This window comes from Geotrypetes seraphini, chromosome 7, assembly GCF_902459505.1.
Source record: "Geotrypetes seraphini chromosome 7, aGeoSer1.1, whole genome shotgun sequence".
NCBI classification, from domain to species: domain Eukaryota; kingdom Metazoa; phylum Chordata; class Amphibia; order Gymnophiona; family Dermophiidae; genus Geotrypetes; species Geotrypetes seraphini.
In genome coordinates this window covers 182,044,548-182,064,237 of record NC_047090.1, presented here as the reverse complement: position 1 = coordinate 182,064,237, position 19,690 = coordinate 182,044,548, and the positions used below count along the sequence as shown (strand labels likewise).

The 19,690-nt window shown below is 44.4% G+C and overlaps 1 protein-coding gene across 3 annotated transcripts in view; it reads left to right on the top strand.

Moving 5' to 3' along the window:
- The first annotated feature begins 1,214 nt into the window (after nucleotides 1-1,214).
- Nucleotides 1,215-19,690, top strand: part of FLRT2 (fibronectin leucine rich transmembrane protein 2) — a 135,190-nt gene continuing 116,714 nt past the window's right edge. Inside the window, exon 1 of one of the 3 annotated variants that reach the window (XM_033951418.1) lies at nucleotides 1,215-1,833. The gene's annotated coding sequence lies outside the window, so the exon portion shown is untranslated. Of the gene's footprint in view, nucleotides 1,834-2,886; nucleotides 3,489-4,190; nucleotides 5,043-19,690 lie in introns of those variants that run through there. The other 2 variants (XM_033951421.1, XM_033951419.1) reach the window with 2 other exon arrangements.

The window sequence follows — 19,690 nt, the reverse complement described above, 5'->3', positions numbered from 1 at the left end:
TCCCAGCCACTGAAGCCCTCCCCAGCCCATCCCCCACCAAAAGGCCATACACAGACACAGACCGTGCAAGTCTGCTCAGTAACTGGCCTTAGTTCACTATTTAATCTTATTTTCTGATTCTAGATCCTCTGTGTTCATCCATTCTAACATCAAGAGCCGAACAATATACTCAAGTAATTTATTTTTTTTTTTTTAAACTGGTGCAACCTAATAATATCTGCACCCCTTTTCTTTGAAATAAGCACAGCACTGCCAGAAATAAATCAAGAATTTCCCTAGAACTGCTGCTTTAAATCGGTGTCCAATGACGAGAGGGAGTTCACCGCAAACACTGAACAGACAAACCGCATAATTCCCTAAAATAACTTTAACTCGGCTCAAAATCGTGCCGTCGCTGACTTTTACAGCTCGCAAGGGCTGCAGCCTTAGCCATCATCAGCAAGGAGGTTGCAAAGAAGACAACAACAACTACACTTCTTTGCAGTAAATAAATCCCCGGGTACCCGGGAAACCGCATATTAGCAGAGCTTCCAATCTCCTTGGAGGGGGGCTAAGGGCTGATCCGAGCTGGCATCCGTTCCTCCCCTCCCGACCCATCTACTCGCGGCTCATTTCGGTTCCTTTCACATTCTGTGTGGGATTCAGCCACTTCACCTCTGCTCGCTTGCCACCTAAGAAGGTTGGAACCCCCTTCCTTCCCAGACAGGGCAGGCTACCCCCCTTCCTTTACCTGGAGGGGAAAAAATTCAGGAAAAGTCCTTTAAAAATCAAAAAAATAAATGCACAGCTGCTGCCTGAAGCAAAGTGTTAAATGTGGCTGACACAAGCACTATCTCTCTATATTCAGTTAGCTTGTCAAGAAGCAATTAGGTTTCAGATCATTCTGCTCTAGTTTGTTGTTCCAAAAAAAAAGAAAAAAAAATGTCTTTTAAACAGTCGCAAGCGGCTTGGAGAGTGAAATAGCCTCAGAAAAGCCAAGTGTAGTAGGAAAGCTGAGGGGGGATGGGGCTAGAGGCAGCCCAGGGCCGGCTGATTCGGCAGGGGAGGAGTTAAAAGGCAGCAGCCTAGCTTGGGGCTCTTGGAAAGCTCTCACTCTGGTGCCTGCCTTCCAAGCATTCTTTAAGCTGCAAAGTGTGGGAGGGACCAAGAGGCATCAGCTGAATTCATTACTGTAAACATCTCCCTGGGGTGGCAGGCGAGGGGGGGGTGTGGGTTGGGGGGGGGGGGAAAGGCATGACTTTACATTAGCAGGGAAGAGAGTCAGATCTCGGGCGTCCAGGCTGCAGTGCCGTGGCCGCATTTAGACGTCCAGAGCGCGCGCTGAGCCCGGGTCTCCTCCGCCTAATCCGAGACCTTCGGCTGTGCTGGGGAGAGGGCTGCGCTTTCTTCTTTCTTTTCCTTCTCCCCCCCCCCAGTCCCCTCCCCCTCTGGAAGGGAGAAGAGGGGGGAAAGTGGATGTGCCGGGATGCCGGAGCCGGGGGCTGTCAACAGCAGCGGCAGCAGGAGGAAGAGGTGGTGGAAGGGGCATGATGCCACTGTCTCCTAGGGAAGGAGGATCCGCTCCGGAGATCCGGGGGCAGCCAGCGGGGAACGGCGCGGCCGGATCCGGCTCGGGACCCGAATCAGCAGGAGAAAGTGGATTCTGCCGTGGAGGGGAAATCCGGATCCGCCTACTCAGCTAGCAAGGACCAGAGAGAAGCCAAAGTTTTCGTGGTTGCCTTTTGATTGTCTCTTTTTTCTTTTCCTTTTTTTTTTCTTGTGGTGTGTGTGGTTGGAAAGGGGCGCAACGAGGATTATGCACAGCGTTGGAAGGGGACGGCCGGATCCTGCCAGGTAAATGATCCTTTTCTTTCAGTTATCATTTTGCAATTTCAGGGTGAAAGAAATGCCTGATCCGTCCCGGCGGGTCTTGGGAGCCCGGGGTAATTGCGGTTCCAGGGGAGGCATTGATCATGCATGTCTGAGACTCATCCCAATATCTCCTTATCGCAGGCGGATCTTCCACCAGATGCAAAAAAAAAAAAAAAAAAAAAAAACCCCAGCCCCGACACCCGTTTCCAGTTCCTATTACTGGAATGAGCTCTGCAAGGTTTCATTAATGTGCAATTTAAAAAAAAAAAAAAATCATCCTGATAATGGGGAACCATCCCAATTTATCATTTCTGTCTTAGCATCATTCCGAGGGCCAGATCGCTGCTCTTGGTGACAGGCTGGGGGGGAGGGGATCACCGTAATATACATTTAAAAACAGCCTGGGCTACTGCTGCTTGGAGCGCTAACTTTGCTTTCAGAGACTGCAGTTTGCTCTGGCATTAACGGGAAAGATGCAGGTAGAGAGGCTGCCTCCAGCTTTATCGGAGTGGAGGAGGGGGGCGATCATCTAGAAAAGAGCCTTAGGTAAGGGTAAAGTCCGAAAGGTAGTGTTGGAGAGAGCAAGGACCGTTGTCGGCGTAGATCCCCCCCCCTCCCTCCCCCGCCGCCACCCTTATTTAATGAGAGGGAAACTAGAGAAATGAAGCTGCCTGGAATCCTCTAGGCAACAGGCTAGGCGAATTCTTTAGGAACGAATGAAATCCGCTTCATAGGTCGCCTTAAGCCTGGAAAGAGCCAGGCACCAGCGGCGCGGCGGAGTCCTGCAGGCCAGTCTTTTGTGTTTCAGAAGGGTACTCTGTTTTGGAAGCAAAGGGCTCCTATTCCGTCCCCCCCCCCTTAAAAAAAAAAAAGGACGATCAGCATCCGAACTTCAGTAAGGAAGTCCTGAGCCACTCTTACCACGAGCTCTGTGTGGGTTACTAAGACTTGAGTTTGTGGGCTGATTTTGATAATTAGTCTTTTTTTTTTTTTTACACATGAATAAATTCTCTCCTTTGATAAAGACATGATCTCTGTTTTGTATGGGGGGGGGGGCTAAATGGTTTGGAGGGTAGTAATAAACCGTCTGCATCCTCTCCCCTCCCCCTATCATCATAAAATCACCTCATGAATACTTGGAAGTAACAAGAGGCCAGTATGACATAGTAACATAGTAGATGACGGCAGATAAAGACCCGAATGGTCCATCCAGTCTGCCCAGCCTGATTATAGCCAGGGCATGCTGCTTTGACACCACCCATAGGGAGCAGAAGGGTAAGGTGCAATGCCTTCTTTCAGGGGTTCTGCTTCTTAAAGATGTTTTCTGGGTTCAAGTCTTTTAGGCGTTTACAATTAAAGAATCCCCACCCCCCCCACCCCCACCCCTTCAGTCTACACACACCTTGCTAGTCTTTAACAGCGGTGCAGCTATCACAATGCTGATGGGGTTTGCAGATGTGTTTAGAGCAGGAATGGGCCTGTCCGCCTCACTCCATCTGCACCAGATCAGCCAGTCGAGGTAATCGGATCGGCTCCCCAGTTTTCCAAGTTAACATTTTCACTCTGGCTGTGGAACGGAGGAAGGAGCAGAGAGACGGCAAGGGAAAAGAGAATCTGTCTTGTCCCTTTTTCATAATGTGAGCGTAAACCGAGGGTTGACTGTATTATACTATTTCCATGTTCTTGAATGTTCCATTGAATCTCTAGCAAACGGTGGGTTTCCTGGCTGCAAGCGACTGAGATATCGTCTCCTCCCCCCACCAATAGGCACTTGGCTGTGCAAGGGCTGAACATAACTGAATAATAACATACCTGTTCGGCTTTAAGTTTCGTGTTTACTTGAAACCAGCTAGGAAACGACAGAGAAGACTGCAATTTAAAACGATCGCTGGAATGTGTCGTCTTTGGCTGTCTTTAAAAGCATTCGAAAGAAAAGCAAATGCATCCTATAGAGGGTCTTTTTAAAAAATATATATATATATATTTATTCAGAATGTTAGCTCCTTTTTCCTCGGATTATTCTCATAACTTTGCTTTTTTTTTTTTTCTGCCACACTGATTCAAGCGTGGTCCATGGGTGACACCTATCTGTGAGAAGCGCGCAGTCCTTCACTGCAGAAAACAGAACACGCGTCACCTGTGAGTTCGAAACCTATTATCTCGGTGAACTGAGTCCCTGAAACAGTGATTTCAAGAGAAGAACTGAAGCTGTCAAATTATATTTCACATTAAAAAAAAACAAAAAACAGTCCTGGCAGCAACTACCAGGAACCAAGCTGAATGGAGTCGGGGGCCTTAACATCTAACATGGAGAAGCATAAATTTTATGCTTCCCCCCTCCCCCCACTCCCCCAAATTGATGGATACAGTTTTCTATAAATATTCACAGCCAGACTTCATGAAACATTCACCTTTGTTGAGAAAGATTCTCTTTCCTTTGGATTAGGTCTCTTTGTCACTCAAACGGTGATCAAAGCGGAACCGGCATCCCACAACCTCGAGTTAAGTTTAGGACTTTTTTTTGAAATTCTGTCGAGGCGAGAGGTTTTTGGATTACTGTAGCTCCAGGCCAATTACCCTGTTCCTGGAGGGTCACAATTTATCTTTGTAGCTGAAGCAAAGGAGGGTTAAGTGATTTAAGGTCACAAGCAGCAGTGGTGGGTTTTGAACCCTGACTTCTCCGGTTCTCAGCCTACTTCTCTAACCATTGGGGCAGGTTATTCTTATGACAATTAGTTGATCTTATCTTTTATGACATCATAAAAAAATATAGGAAAGCCACCCCCCCCCCTTAGTTTTGCTTGGTTGTGCTCATGCATAAATTATACTTTAAGATTCCCAATTAAAACTTTCCATGGACTTGCCTAAGAGCCATACTCATGCCCTGCCTCAGACAACATTGAGCTTTAACATGTTGGGGGAGGGGCTAGAGTGTTGGTGAGACATCCTGAGATCTCTCAGATCCTAAGGGTTACCGAAACTGTACCTGTCCTAGGACTCGCTCATTCCAATGGGCAACGCTCCTGCTTTCTGCCCAAGCTGAAATGATTCAACAGCACAACCCAGCCTAGAGACAAGACAAACCCAGTGCAATTAGACTTTGGTGCCCTGAAAGGAAAACTGTTGAAATCTAAACATGGAAACACGTCGGCATTTTAAAAATGGAGGAATCTCTTCAGGGTGTTTCCATAGTAAGTACCCAGCACTGATCTTTTTTTTTTTTCTTCCATTTATGTTATGCTAGAGGTTCTGTTCTCAGAACCGAGGGAGCCTGAGATTAATCTACGCAGTAACAAGCCATTTCTTTGCGGCCAAAAGGATATATACATGTATGCTATCCTAATATATAAAACTAGGTCACTAGTGAAAAATCTTCTTAACAAAATAACTTGTTCACTGGTATTTTAGAAAGGGCAAGAAAATTACATTTTTAGGTCACGCTCAGTCTGAGATATTTTAAAGTATCTCTTTGAAAACACGAGTGCGCTCCTTTCAAATGTCAGAATATTTATTTTAAAAAGATGTTACAGAATGTCAACATTTTCCTGGATACGTTTTTATGTTCTCTCCTAAATGACTGTATTATTATCTAGTAACCAGACAGAGACATTGCAGTTATAGCGCAGACATTTCGGGCTCCTTTTATCAAGGCGCGCTACGGGGGTTAGCGTGTCGGACATTTCTTCACGCGCTAACCCCCGCGGCAGCCTCGTCGATGGAGGCGTTAGGCACTAGCGCGGCATTCCGTGCGTTAAACCGCTACCGCGCCCTTAGTTCAGAACAAGTCGCTCGAAGAGGAGTCTAAAATGAGTTTGGACCGGTCTGAATTAGTTGTAGAACTCTGTGAGTGGCCTCTGATCATGGAGTCCACTTTAGGGCCCTCTTTTCCTAAGGTGCGCTAATTGTATGTAAAACAGGGGGTAGGTTCTTTTTTTCCCCTAGAACAAATAAACTATTTGGGGGAGAATGCTAAAGCAGCATTCAGTAGAAATGCAATCTTTGGCTTTGCAGATTAAACAATTAATTCCGATTGAAAAAATGTGCTATCACAAATCTACTGAATTAGATGGGATAAAGAATGTCAAAAAGAATTAAGTAATGTCCACAGAGCAAGTCAAATGATGCTTCACAGAAGGAGTCCTACGGTTTCTGATAAACTCCATAGAGCGAGTTTTAGCTTTAGCTCTCAAAATGCCAGTTTGCTTAGGATTTGGGGTTTGTTTGTTTTTTTTAACTTCCACTGGATTTACACTGGGTCACTTTGCTCTTTGTATCGTATCTATATTTCAAAATAATTTTATATATAAAATAATGCACTTTAAAAAAAAAAATGTACATCCTGCAGAAGTGTGGCTCATTAATGATGATAAACAGGACAGTAGCACCATGCCTCCAATAAAACAAATAAGAATACCTTGAAACAACTAGTTCCTATTTAAAGTCGGATAAGGAGAAAAAAAAAGACAGTTTTGTATTGTTCTGACATATTTTCAACCATTACTATATCTTTAAGCTGGCATGCCTTTGTTTCTTAAGGATTTTCATGACTTTTTGTAAATAAAGGCGAATTTATTTATAATGGACTCTTACGAAGAAAATATTGCAAAATTAAGGTTAACCTTTTGCAACTGAAGTCATAATATCATGCAAATGTTATGCCCAATTTAGTTATCCACAAAGATGTATGGCAATTCGATTCGTGTGATAAGCATGCTAGAATTCTTAATTAACTCTCTGTTGGACAGCTATTTCCTTTATAGCCTTCGTAAGAAACCACGGGCGCGTGATGATGCCGTTACATGGACCAAAACACCCTCCCGTAATTGGTAATCATTTTTCACCTCTCCTGTTGTCAAAGCAAAGGAACTATTTATCGTAACTTGTTTTTGTTATGATGGCAAACGCATACAAGCAGCGCAGTCTTTCGGGAAACGGAGATAAAGGTCGATTGACATGCGGTGGGTGAGATCCTTTCATTGGACCCGCTTAACACTTTTGTGGATAGCTAGTGACAGCGTCGTCACAGTATACGTTGAGAGATGAAGCTGTCCGAAGCTTAATCGCTAACCACAAAAGGTAGTCGGCGAGTTCAGTTTATTTAAAAAAAAAAAAAAAAGTTTTATCCATTCTCTGACCTTTGTATCCAGATGGTCAAACAGGGCAACTTCATTCGCTTATGTCAACAGAAATGTTTATATTTTGTGATGCTTTGGAAGATTATGAAGGACCCGCACGGTGCCTCCTTGCCACTTCATCCAGAGCTATTATAAACTGCTAGCAAGCATTAAACAAGATGGGCCATTACAGAAAGTCCAGATGTTTCCACAGGTGTCTGCAGGAAGCCCCCCCCCCCCCATTGCAGAAAGAACCACCTGTGGATTTACAAAGATTTGTACAGAAATGTGGCGCCTTCTCCGTTAGCAACAGCCGTTGCCAGAAAAGCCGTGCTCCTTAATAAATGATAAATTAAATTCTGTCAGGATTGCACTGGAGTTCATGGGCTATTACATTCCTAACTGTATCTAATGATTTATTTTGCCAATTCCTAGAAATGAATTATATCTTTAAAAAAAAAACCTTCTCGCTGGTGAAATTAACACAAACGCAATTGTAGTGTTTGGCATTCAGAATGCTGAAATGGGCTCAGATCAGTACTTCCAGGGGTTCTGTACACCGTCTCCTGCGTATGAAATCACAAATTAATTGTGTTGCCCTCCGATTTCTTGCCTCGCTAAGAAAAACAATTAAGCATGGGAGAAATATGCAATAAGAAGCAAAATAGAGCATCTTCCTAATTTTGGCAGTGAGGGGGAATCTCCTCGGGCTCTGGTTTGCTGAACAGACTTGTTCTTGAAACCTCTTCGAGACGTTTGGACAGAGCTGGAAAATGTGGCCGCAGGGCTACTGAGCTGCTTATGGAGCTTTTTTTTTTTTTTTTTCTTGCTAAGAAAAGCGATGCAACTGTAAGATGAACTGATTTTAAGCGGGATCTCAGGGCTTTACAAACACAGCAACTAAAGCCATTCAGTATAGGTATTTTCAAATGGATGGTGCTGAGAAACAACGAAAGCAAAGGTTCTTTGATCTGACAAGCATTGGGTTCTAGGAGGATGCAAAACTTTGGATTTTAAAATAAGGATCTCGGGTGATGCTTTCTGAAAGTTGTTTTGTCATTGATTAAAAAAAAAGCTCTTCTAACACCCTGGCTCCTTTGTTCTAGGCCTGGGTTTAAACGTAGAGACTGGCTAGAGCACCTGCTTTTGAAACTGCCAAAGTAGCAGATCTCAACGGGAGCCCAATTTTGCTTGTTTTAGGACCTGCTTTACGATACCTGGCGGAGAATTTGTCCCTCTCCGCCGCTCTCTGCTTATGGGTACTGACATCTGAAATCCTTCCCTGCCTGTTTCAAGTTTAGAGAAAGACACAGGAACAGAATTCCTGTCCTTGCGGATAACCGCGGGAAACCATCCCCTTGTCGTTCTTTAAGGAGAGATGGAAGAATCAGAGTATAAATGGGCCCAACCACTGACCCTCAAGCCTTGCATTGAAGAATGCTGGTGTAGAAGGGCTGAGCTTGAGACAGACACTAAAGAATGACACGGGATAGTTGGAACAAAAGACCATAAACGTTGCCATACTGGGACAGACTGAAGGTCCATCAAGCCCAGTATCCTGGTTCCATCAGTGGCCACCCTCCAGGTCCCAATTACCTGGCAGAAACCCAAAGAATAGCAACATTCCAGAGCTGAGATTGTGATGTCATAATGCCTCATTCCACCAATGCCTAAGAGCCAGCCTCATCAGTGATGTCACAATGGGTTCATTGTCCTATACTTGGCTCACATATGAATGGGCCCAGCCAATGACCCTCAAGCTTTGCATTGAAGAATGTTGGTGTAGAAGGACTGAGGTTGAGACGGACAGTAAAGAATGACATGGGATTGTTTTGCATGGTTATCCGCTGGGATGGGAATGGGGGTGAATTCTGTCATTGTGTCATTCTCTCTTTCAAGTAGCATGAGAGGAACATCCCTCCATGTTTGAGATAGTAAGGCTCAGGGTATGGGGTGGAGGGAGATATCTAGAAAGGGAAATTTTAAAATAAAAAAAGAGGAGGAAGAATTTGCATTCTGATTGGTATCTTTTTGGGTTGGTTTTTTTTTTTTTTTTTTTAATAAAAATTGAATTGCTCACAGCCAAATACTGTAGATTGGAGATGTCAGTACTAAGACCAAGTAAAGGTCCCTCCTCCCCATCCCCACCCATTTTTAAAATTCTCTCACTACGAACGATTTGGGGCCAATAGAAAGCCAAATTTAGCTAAGACAACTAACTATCTTTATTATGATGTAAAGATATGTGTTTAGGGGCCTACTTATCACAGTTGGCGACTGTTAATTCATGCTACTTTACTATTAATCCCAGTTATTAGGTGCTAGCTCTCATTGCGTAAGATTGCACAAGTTAGTGGGAAAATAGCCCACATTGATAACTTCCCTCCTTGATATGAAGAATTTCAGTGTTGGGTAACTAGAGCCAATATTGTGATGTCATAATGCCTCATTCTATCAATGCCTAAGACTATTACTACTTACACAGCACTGCACATTAAACATGTAAGAGACAATCCCTACTCGATAGAGCTTTCAATCTAATCAAAATAGACAAATAGGGGTTAGGGAATTTCTCGCAAAGGGAATAATAAGACAGATGTTGGTAAGAGTTAGGAGCTAAAAGCAACCTCGAAAAAAAGGCTTTTAGCCTAGATTGGAATACTTCCAAACGCAGAGCTTGACGTACTGACTCGGGCAGTCTGTTCCAGGCATATGGTGCAGCAAGATGGAAGGCAAAGAGTCTAGAGTTTGCGGTAGAGGAGAAGGGTATAGATAAGAGACACCTGATGAACTGAGTCAACTTCATCAGTGATTGTTTTGTACTTGGCTTGCTTATATAAGAACATAAGAATTGCCGTTGCTGGGTCAGACCAGTGGTCCGTCGTGCCCAGCAGTCCTGCGGCAGCCCTTAGGTCAAAGACCAGCGCCCTAACTGAGACTAGCCCTACCTGCATACGTTCTGGTTCAGCAGGAACTTGTCTAACTTTGTCTTGAATCCCTGGAGGGTGTTTTCCCCTATTTGAATCCCTGAGGGTGTTTTCTCCTATAACAACCTCCGGAAGAGCGTTCCAGTTTTCTACCACTCTCTGGGTGAAAAAGAACTTCCTTACATTCGTACAGAATCTATCCCCTTTCAATTTTAGAGAATGCCCACTCATTCTCCCTACCTTGGAGAGGGTGAACAACCTGTCCTTATCTACTACCTTGAATGTTTTGATCATGTCCCCTCTCAATCTCCTCTGTTCGAGGGAGAAGAGGCCCAGTTTCTCTAATCTTTCGCAGTGACTTTGACTTCTAGAAACTTTTTTAAAAAAAATTTAACCTAGGCTACCTTTAAGACATGATGTTTTACCAGAAGTAGGGAGATCCTGGATTCTCTACAAGGAAATGTGTTCTAGCAGTTGGGAATGGAACCAGTGCGGGATTGGGCCATACTAGAATTCTGGACTTAGTAAAAGGGGAAAGTGTTTCTGATGTTATAGTGGATGATCATCTGATATCCAGTGATCACCACCTGGTGTAATATTAAGACAGGTGTAGAGGGCTCATTCAAAAGCAAACGCTCTAGACTTTAAAAGAACTAACTTTGTTCAGATGGGAGATAAGTAAAAGAGTTATCTGGATAGAAACATCTAGATTCTAGAAGAAGTAGCAAAGCAGTGGGCAAAATTGATAGAAGTTATTGTAAAGGTGACAAACCATTTTGTAAAGCAAGAGGAAAAGAAGACCGCTTTGGTTCTCAAAAGTAGTAACTGAGAAGGTAAGGAGAAAAAAAAAAGATTAGTTTTCATAAACTACAAAAGATTGCAGAAAGAGAAAGATGAGGAAAAATATCTGGAAAAGTTAAGAGAGGCTAGACGAGTAGTCAGGAAAGCAAAGATGTAAGTGGGAGAAAAATAGTTGACACAGTAAAACGGGAGACAAGACATTTTTAGATACATCAGTGATAAGAGAGAGTGCAAAAGTAGCATTGTGAGACTCAAAAGATGAAGGGGAGGAATATGTGGAAGCTGATAAAAATAAGGTTGAATTGCTTAACAAATATTTCGGTTCTGTGCTTACAGCTGAAGCATTGGGAGTAGGTCCACAGAATGTTTTCTGCACAAATAGGAATAGAAGTGTGGTAGACCTGGAGTGATTTTCAGAGGGTGTTCATGGGAAGCTAATTGAATGAAAACTGGACAAAGCGATGGGGGTCGGATGGCATACATCCAAGGCTAAGGAACTTGGGGACGTTCTGGTGCCTCTACTGTCAGACCTCTTTCAATGCTTCTCTAGAGTGGGGAGTTATATTGGAGGACTGGAGAAGTGGGAGTGACGTAGAGGTAGGAAACTACAGATCAGTAAGTCTGACTTCTGTGGTAAGTAAATTAATGGAAACACTTTTAAAACGGAGAACAGTCAAATTTCTGGAATCCCGTGTGGATTACAGAACCTGAGGCAACATGGATTCACTAGAGGTAGGTCCTGTTGGAAAAATCTGATCAATTTCTTTGACAGGGTGGCCCAAGAGTTAGATAGAGAGAGACAGCGCTAGATGTGGTGTATTTAGATTTTAGCAAAGCTTTTGACAGTGTTCCATACAGGCGTCTAATAAATAAGCTGAGTGCCCTCAGTATTGGCAGCAAAATGATAGACTGGGTCAAGTGGAAGATGAGACAGGGCAGTGGATAACGGAGATCGCTCTGAGGGAAAGGGATGTTACTCTTGGGCCTGTTCTTTTTAAGATTTTTGTAAACGATATTGGTGAAGGACTGTCTGGTATGATTTGCCTCTCTGCGGATGATACCAAAATCTGCAATAGTGTGGATAACACAAGGAAAGTCCTCGCAAAGCTTCAGGACTGGTCAGAAAATTGGCACCTAAGATTTAATGCTAAGAAATGCAAGGTCACGTGTATGGCCTGCAAAAACCCAAGGGAATGGTACAGTTTTAGGGGTAAAGAACGTTTGTGCATGAAAGTACATCACGGAACGAATCGAGTCAGAAGATGATATCTTCTGGCTCATGGGACCCTCGACCACTAGAGGGCATCCGCTGAAAATCAGGGGAGGGAAGTTTCATGGCGACTCCAGGAAGTACTTCTTCACCGAAAGAGTAGTGGATCATTGGAACAGACTCCCACTCCAGGTGATAAAGGCCAGCAGCGTGACGGATTTTAAGAGAAAATGGGATACTCACGTGGGATCTTTAAGGGAGTAAATTCAGGGGAGGGGATACTTGGAATGGGCAGACTTGGTGGGCTATAGTCCTTTTCTGCTGCTTTTTTCTATGTTTCTATGACTTGGGTGTGATAGCATGTGATGATCTTAAGGTGACTGGCAGGTTGAAAAGCTGATGGCAAAAACTAGAAGGATGCTTGGGTGCATAGGAAGAGGAATGACATGTAGGAAAAAGGATGCATTGATGCCCCTGAATAAGACTCTGGTGAGACCTCATTTAGAATATTGTGTACCATTCTGGAGATCGTACTTCCAAAAAGCTATAAATAGGATTGAGTCGTTCCAGAGGAAGATAACTAAAGTAGTCAGTGGTCTTCATCATAAGATGTATGGGAACAGACTTAAATATACGTTGGAGGAAAGGTGGGATAGGGGAGATATGATAGAGATTTAAATACCTATGTGGCATCAATGCACTTGAAGCGAGTCTCTTTCAACTGAAAGGAAACTCTGGAAAGAGGGGCATAAGATGAAGGTGAAAGGGGATAGAGTCGGAAGTAACCTCAGAAAATATTTTTTCACGGAAATGGGTGGTGAATTTTCAGAATGGCACCACAGTGGAGGTGGTGGAGACCCAAAGCTTGAGCTTGAGACAAGTACGCTGGATCACTGAAGGCAAGAAGGGGATAGAAGATGGCATGGCTAGGCAGACTAGATAGGCCATGTGGTCTTGATCTGCCTTCATTTTTCTACGTCTCTACAGTATGTTTTGTTAACCCCAGTTACGATTAGTAACTAGGTCTCATTGCATGAAATGGGACCTGTGCTATTTTGCCTTAACTCATGCAATTTTAATGGTAGTCCACATTGATAACTATGCCCTCAAGTGTCTTTGGATGGAGTAGAAACATATAACATGATGGCAGATAAAGGCCAAATGGCCCATCTAGTCTGCCCATCCGCAGCAACCATTATCTCCAAGAGATCTCACATGCCTAAACCCAGGCTTTCTTGAATTCAGACACAGTCTTTGTCTCCACCACCTCTTCCAGGAGACTGTTCCATGCATCTACCACCCTTTCCGTACAAAAGTATTTCCTCTGATTACTCCGGAGCCCATCACCTCTTAACTTCATCCTATGCCCTCTCATCGCAGAGTTTCCTTTCAAATGAAAGAGACTCGAATCATGCACATTTACATTACGTAGGTATTTAAACATCTCTTATCATGTCTACCCTCTCCTGCCTTTCCTACAAAGTATACAGATTGAGATCTTTAAGTCTGTCCCCATACGCCTCATGACGAAGACATTCTGGGGATCTTTATGTGCAGGTCTAAATGAGGGTAAGATATCTGGGTCTACTGGAGGAAGCTGCCACAGACTTCTGGGAGCCACTTATTTATTTTATTAGAACAAAGGGCTTGTGCAGAGTGGAATTCCAAAGAGCTCCTTGATCACAATCTGGTAGTAGATTGTTGGTTAGGAAGCAAAGTTCCACAGTGATTTCTTCAGGATTCTAACAGGAAGCCATTGTACGTTGGTTCTCTAGCCTGTACAGTTCTATGGCTTTCCCACCAAGCCACATTCAGTGGCATATTAAGGGAGGGTGGACCACCCCGGGTACTATGTTTGCAGGGGGTGCCAGAACTGGAACTTCTCCTCGTCTCTGTCCCCTCCCCCCCCCACCGCATACCTCTTTAAATTTTCACCGGCAGAAACACCATCTTCTGCTTGCTGCTCACGCCAGCCTCATTTCCCTTCTGCCATCGCTTCCTGGTCATGCAACCAGAAAGTGATGTCAGAAGGTAGCTGAGGCTGGCGTGAGCGGCTAGCGGAAGGTGATGCTCGCACTGGCGAACATTTCATGAGGTGGGCGGGGGAGGGAGAGGCGCTCAAGTGGCTGGGAAGGGTGGGGGGCTCACAACGCGACAGTGCCGGGTACCACCGCCTGGGGTGCCAACTTCCCGGTGACCCATCAAATTCGCGCAGGACAAATCAAATGCGCACCGACAATTGCGCTCTGATATTTGTTTGCATGACAAATGTGAGCGCTGAATAGGTCTGTCCTGACAAGGCACTATTTTATCTTTTTGAGGGTTACAAAGTAACTCTTTTGTGAGTGGGTGGGGGAACGACCCCACACACACACACACACTACACTTAAAATATTCACTTCCTATCTAGTGTTAGGTTTAGATTTACAGCTTGATTATGGGAACTCTTTTAGTGGATATCTGGAAGGCCCTGAGGCGCCTCAAGCCCCTCCCAAGGGACGTGGCCTGAGTAGTCTCAGCAAATCAGGGCCTTCCAGATATCCTTCATGAGCTGCAATTTAGAGAATGACACGGTGACAAAATTCATCACCGTTCCCATCCCCGCGGATAACCGCGGGAAGCCATCTTCATGTCATTCTTTAAGGCGAGAGGGAAGAATCAGAGTATGAATGGCCACAACCACTGACCCGCAAGCTTTGCTCTGAAGAATGCTGGTGTAGAAGGACTGAGGTTGAAACAGACACTACAGAATGACAGTCTCTGGTATCCAGAGCAGATATTGTGATGTCATAATGCCTCATTCCACCAGTGCCTAAGAGCCAATCACATCAGTGATGTCACAATGGCTTCGTTATCCTTGGCTCCCATAAGAATCAGAGTATGAATGGCCACAACCACTGACCCGCAAGCTTTGCTTTGAAGAATGCTGGTGTAGAAGGACTGAGGTTGAAACAGACACTACAGAATGACAGTCTCTGGTATCCAGAGCAGATATTGTGATGTCATAATGCCTCATTCCACCAGTGCCTAAGAGCCAATCACATCAGTGATGTCATAATGGCTTCATTATCCTTGGCTCACATAAGAATCAGAGTATGAATGGCCACAACCACTGACCCGCAAGCTTTGCTTTGAAGAATGCTGGTGTAGAAGGACTGAGGTTGAGATAGACACTGAAGAATGACAGTCTCTGGTCTCCAGAGCAGATATTGTGATGTCATAATGCCTCATTCCACCAGTGCCTAAGAGCCAATCACATCAGTGATGTCACAATGGCTTCATTATCCTTGGCTCACATAAGAATCAGAGTATGAATGGCCACAACCACTGACCCGCAAGCTTTGCTTTGAAGAATGCTGGTGTAGAAGGACTGAGGTTGAAACAGACACTACAGAATGACAGTCTCTGGTATCCAGAGCAGATATTGCGATGTCATAATGCCTCATTCCACCAGTGCCTAAGAGCCAATCACATCAGTGATGTCACAATGGCTTCGTTATCCTTGGCTCCCATAAGAATCAGAGTATGAATGGTCACAACCACTGACCCGCAAGCTTTGCTTTGAAGAATGCTGGTGTAGAAGGACTGAGGTTGAAACAGACACTACAGAATGACAGTCTCTGGTATCCAGAGCAGATATTGTGATGTCATAATGCTTCATTCCACCAGTGCCTAAGAGCCAATCACATCAGTGATGTCACAATGGCTTCATTATCCTTGGCTCCCATAAGAATCAGAGTATGAATGGCCACAACCACTGACCCGCAAGCTTTGCTTTGAAGAATGCTGAGATTGAGCAGCAACATTCCAGAGCAGATATTGTGATGTCATAATGCCTCATTCCACCAGTGCCTAAGAGCCAATCACATCAGTGATGTCACAATGGCTTCATTATCCTTGGCTCCCATAAGAATCAGAGTATGAATGGCCACAACCACTGACCCGCAAGCTTTGCTTTGAAGAATGCTGGTGTAGAAGGACCGAGGTTGAAATAGACCCTAGAAAATGACATGGGATTATTTCCCGCGGTTATCCGCAGGAACGGGGACGGTGATGAATTTTGTCACCGTGTCATTCTCTACTGCAATTGTCCTGTGCGCATTTGTCAGAGCGGAACTGTCCTGCGTGGATTTCTTGGTGTACCCAACGTCCCTCACAACGCCCCTGGCTTATCAGAAGGATGTGTGCAGCTCAGGTCTTTGTGTCATCAGATTCATTAGTGTGTGCGTTTTGTTTTTCACCAGATTGGGCAAAAATGGTGTTCGTTGAGTATTTTGATCTTTTAAACTGAATTTCTGACCCCCTGACAAAGGCGGAGATTCTGAAACACGGCCCGTGTCGACTCCCATCATTCAAGCAGGATTACCCAGAACTCGAAGGCCCCGTGTGCTTTTTGGTGTGTTCCTTTGTGTTAATCGCTGCAACATTTTCCCTGGGTTTAAAAACAAAAGCCACATGCGCACAGTTTTAGTGCGAACTTTTGTTTGCAAATCCTCCAGGGGAAAGATGAGTTTTCCTAGCCCAGCTCCAGCGCCTCGCTTATGTCCTCTGCCATCAATAATGCACAGCCGTGAATTCTTCCATAAAACAGGATGATCGTACTTATAGAGAAAACATATTAAAGCACTTCATCTTTTCAGCACAACAGCGCGGAGCGTTTCTTTAGTTATCAGGGGATCAAAGGACTGCGTAGACTCACTGACTCTGTATTATCTCTGTGTACTTTGGTGGATTCTGGTTACTTTGATTCTTTCGGTCAGGAAATAAACCTCCCGTATTCATGTTCTACCGTTGTGTGCTGTGAAATAGCATCTTCCACATGACGGACTATCCTGGGACCATGACCGCAACTCTGGACGGTCACGGCAATATTCCCGCTTTCCCTAAATCAACCGTCTACTCGTCTGCGACATAGCTGGGTCACGTAATTATGCCTTGACCGTGGCGGAGGGAAAGATTTGTTTTAATCTGCTAGCATCACTTTGCAACCTTCTAGATGTCTTCCTGTTTTCCCCCCGATGCTTTTCTTCTCTCCTGCACATATGGGCGTGCACAAAAATCTGTTGAGTATTACGCGTCCCACTTTGCTGCTCTTAGCACTTATAGCTCATGATTAAATTGTAACGACGTTACTTCTCTTTTGAGCTGCAGAGAGCTGCATGCATGTCGATAAAATAGCCTAGCCATGAAATCTATTGCATCTGCTCCCCTGTAACCACTTTTAATCCAAAAGTAAGATGAGAAGGAACTATATATATATATATATATATATATATATATATACTAGTCTTTAAGCCCGTTACATTAACGGGTGCTAGAATATATGTCTGTCTGTCTTTCTTTCTGTCTCTCTCTCTCTCCTTGGTTCCCTTTTTCTGTCTGTTTTTCTGTCCCTCTCCCTGCCCCTGTGTCTTTCTTCCTTTCTGTCTGTCTCCCTCCCTCCTGCTGTCTGTCTGTCATTCTTTTCCTCCATTTCCCTGTGCAGTAGTATTTCCACCCCACTTCCCTGCAACAGCATTTCCCTCCCTCCTCCCCCCCCCCCCCCGACTTCCCTGTGCAGCAGCAGCAGCGGTATTTGTCTTCCCCTCCAGGTCCCTGTGCAGCAGTTGCAGCATTTCCCCCACCCCTTCCCTTCTCTTACCGCGATCTTGCCTGCTCCGTTCGGCCCCTCCCCCGTGTTCTGGCCTGCTGCGATCTGGCTGCTCCGTTCGGCTCCTCGCGGCTGGAGTCCTCTTCTTTGTAGCCCCCTCCCCTTCCCTTCCCTTGGTCTTGAGCTTTGGTCTGGTCTGGCCTGCTCGCCTTGCCGTATTTTTTTTTTTTTTAGTTGAAAGACGCGGCGGTGGCTCCTCTCATGATCCCCACCTGCGTCGGAAGTCCGACGCAGTTGGGGATCGTGAGAGGAGCCACCGCCGCGTCTTTCAACTGAAAAATGCAATACGGCAGGGAGCAGGCCAGACCGAAAAACAGATCCGTAAGCCACACATGCGCACTTCCTATGGGTCGCTACAGCTCACGGAAAACCGGCGCACGCATGGGAAGTGCGCATGCGCGGTTTATCGTTTTATTATATTAGATATATAGTTTTTTTGGGGTTTTTTTGGTTATTGTTTCCACTATCATTTCCAGCGTTATTAATTTGGTTTTGTTTTGGTTAATCTTCATGTTCATTTTGGACACAATGTCATTAAGGGCTCCTTTTACAAAGGAGCGTTAGGGCCTTAACGCACGGAATAGCATGCGCTAAATTGCCGTGTGCGCGAGCCGCTACCGCCTCCTTTTCAGCAGGCGGTAATTTTTCGGCTAGCATGCGCTAAAAACACTAGCGCACCTTAGTACATGGAGCCCTAAGAATTCACACTAGTTGCAAAAAAATGTGTCCTTTTTTTCCCTACTCTCGGCAAATGGAAACCGTGACATGATGTCGTGTCTTTTTTTCTGCTCGTTTTTGTTAAAGTATCTCATTACTGCAAGAGCCCCTCCTTAGAAACCATTACCCTCTCTTCTCTACACACCTTTAAAAGCATTTAGGAGGCCAGCGTACTAAATCGGGGGTGTCCAACCTCGGCCCTCACCCGGTCGGGTTTTCAGGATTTCCCAAATGAATGTGCACGGGATCTATTTGCATACAATGGAAGCAGTGCATGCAAATAGGTCTCATGACGATTTATTGGGGAAAATCCTGAAAACCCAACTGGATTGCGGCCCTCGAGGACCGACGGACGACAACCCCGTACTAAAGAGGTTTGTAGCATTTAGAAAATGGGAGCGTGGTGGGGGAAAATATTTAGTACAAAGGATCTGAATGAAGTACCTTTACGCCAGTGGTCTCAAACTCAAACCCTTTGCAGGGCCACATTTTGGATTTGTAGGTACTTAGAGGGCCTCAGAAAAAAAATAGTTAATGTCTTATTACAGAAATGACAATTTTGCATGAGGTCAAACTCTTTATAGTTTATAAATCTTTCCTTTTGGCTAAGTCTTAATAATAATATTATAATTTATAGCTAGAGAGACATATGATCAAGAAACTTTTATTTTACTTTTGTGATTATGATAAACATACCGAGGGCCTCAAAACAGTACCTGGCGGGCCGCGGGTTTGAGACCACTGCTTTACGCCTATTTCAAATTTTGAAGGGACTTTCAAACGTGAAAATATTGAGGCATTTGAAGAGAAAGCAAGGCCTACGTGGTGAAATTGTGCAGGGAAGACAAAGTGACCTGCCCAAGGTCACCTAGAAAGTTGGATCGAAAGGCGAGAAGCTTCTGCCTCTGTGCCACCTTTCTCATGCCTATTATAATATGATATGCTTTCCAGACACAGCATTTCACAACTGGTAAAATGAGCGTGTAGCATGAGAGACGGTATTGGCTGGTTCTGTAGTTGGCAATTAGCTGGAGAAACAAAACACAGGGTAATAAATAGCTGGCATGAAGTTTTTATTTTCTTCACGGATGTTGTAGCTTCCACTTTCTCAGTTTCTCGTTCTCTGGCTTAAAGAAGCGATTAATCTTATCTTATGGAAAATAACTGGTAATTATTATGAGGTGGGGAGAGAGAGAGAAAAATCCAGCCTTCCAAACGGAGAACTATAATTGAGTGAAAGTAAAACTTGAATTCCTTACACAGATTAGCTACAAAAAGCTCTCGTTATTTTGAAAGCTGGTTTGCAGTTCAGTGATAAATTGAAATATTCCTCCTGTTAATCGTCTTTCATTTTCCTAAATAAATAAGTCTCTTTTGTCAAGCTAAAGATATTCCTTTTTAATTTTGCATGTGTTTGTCA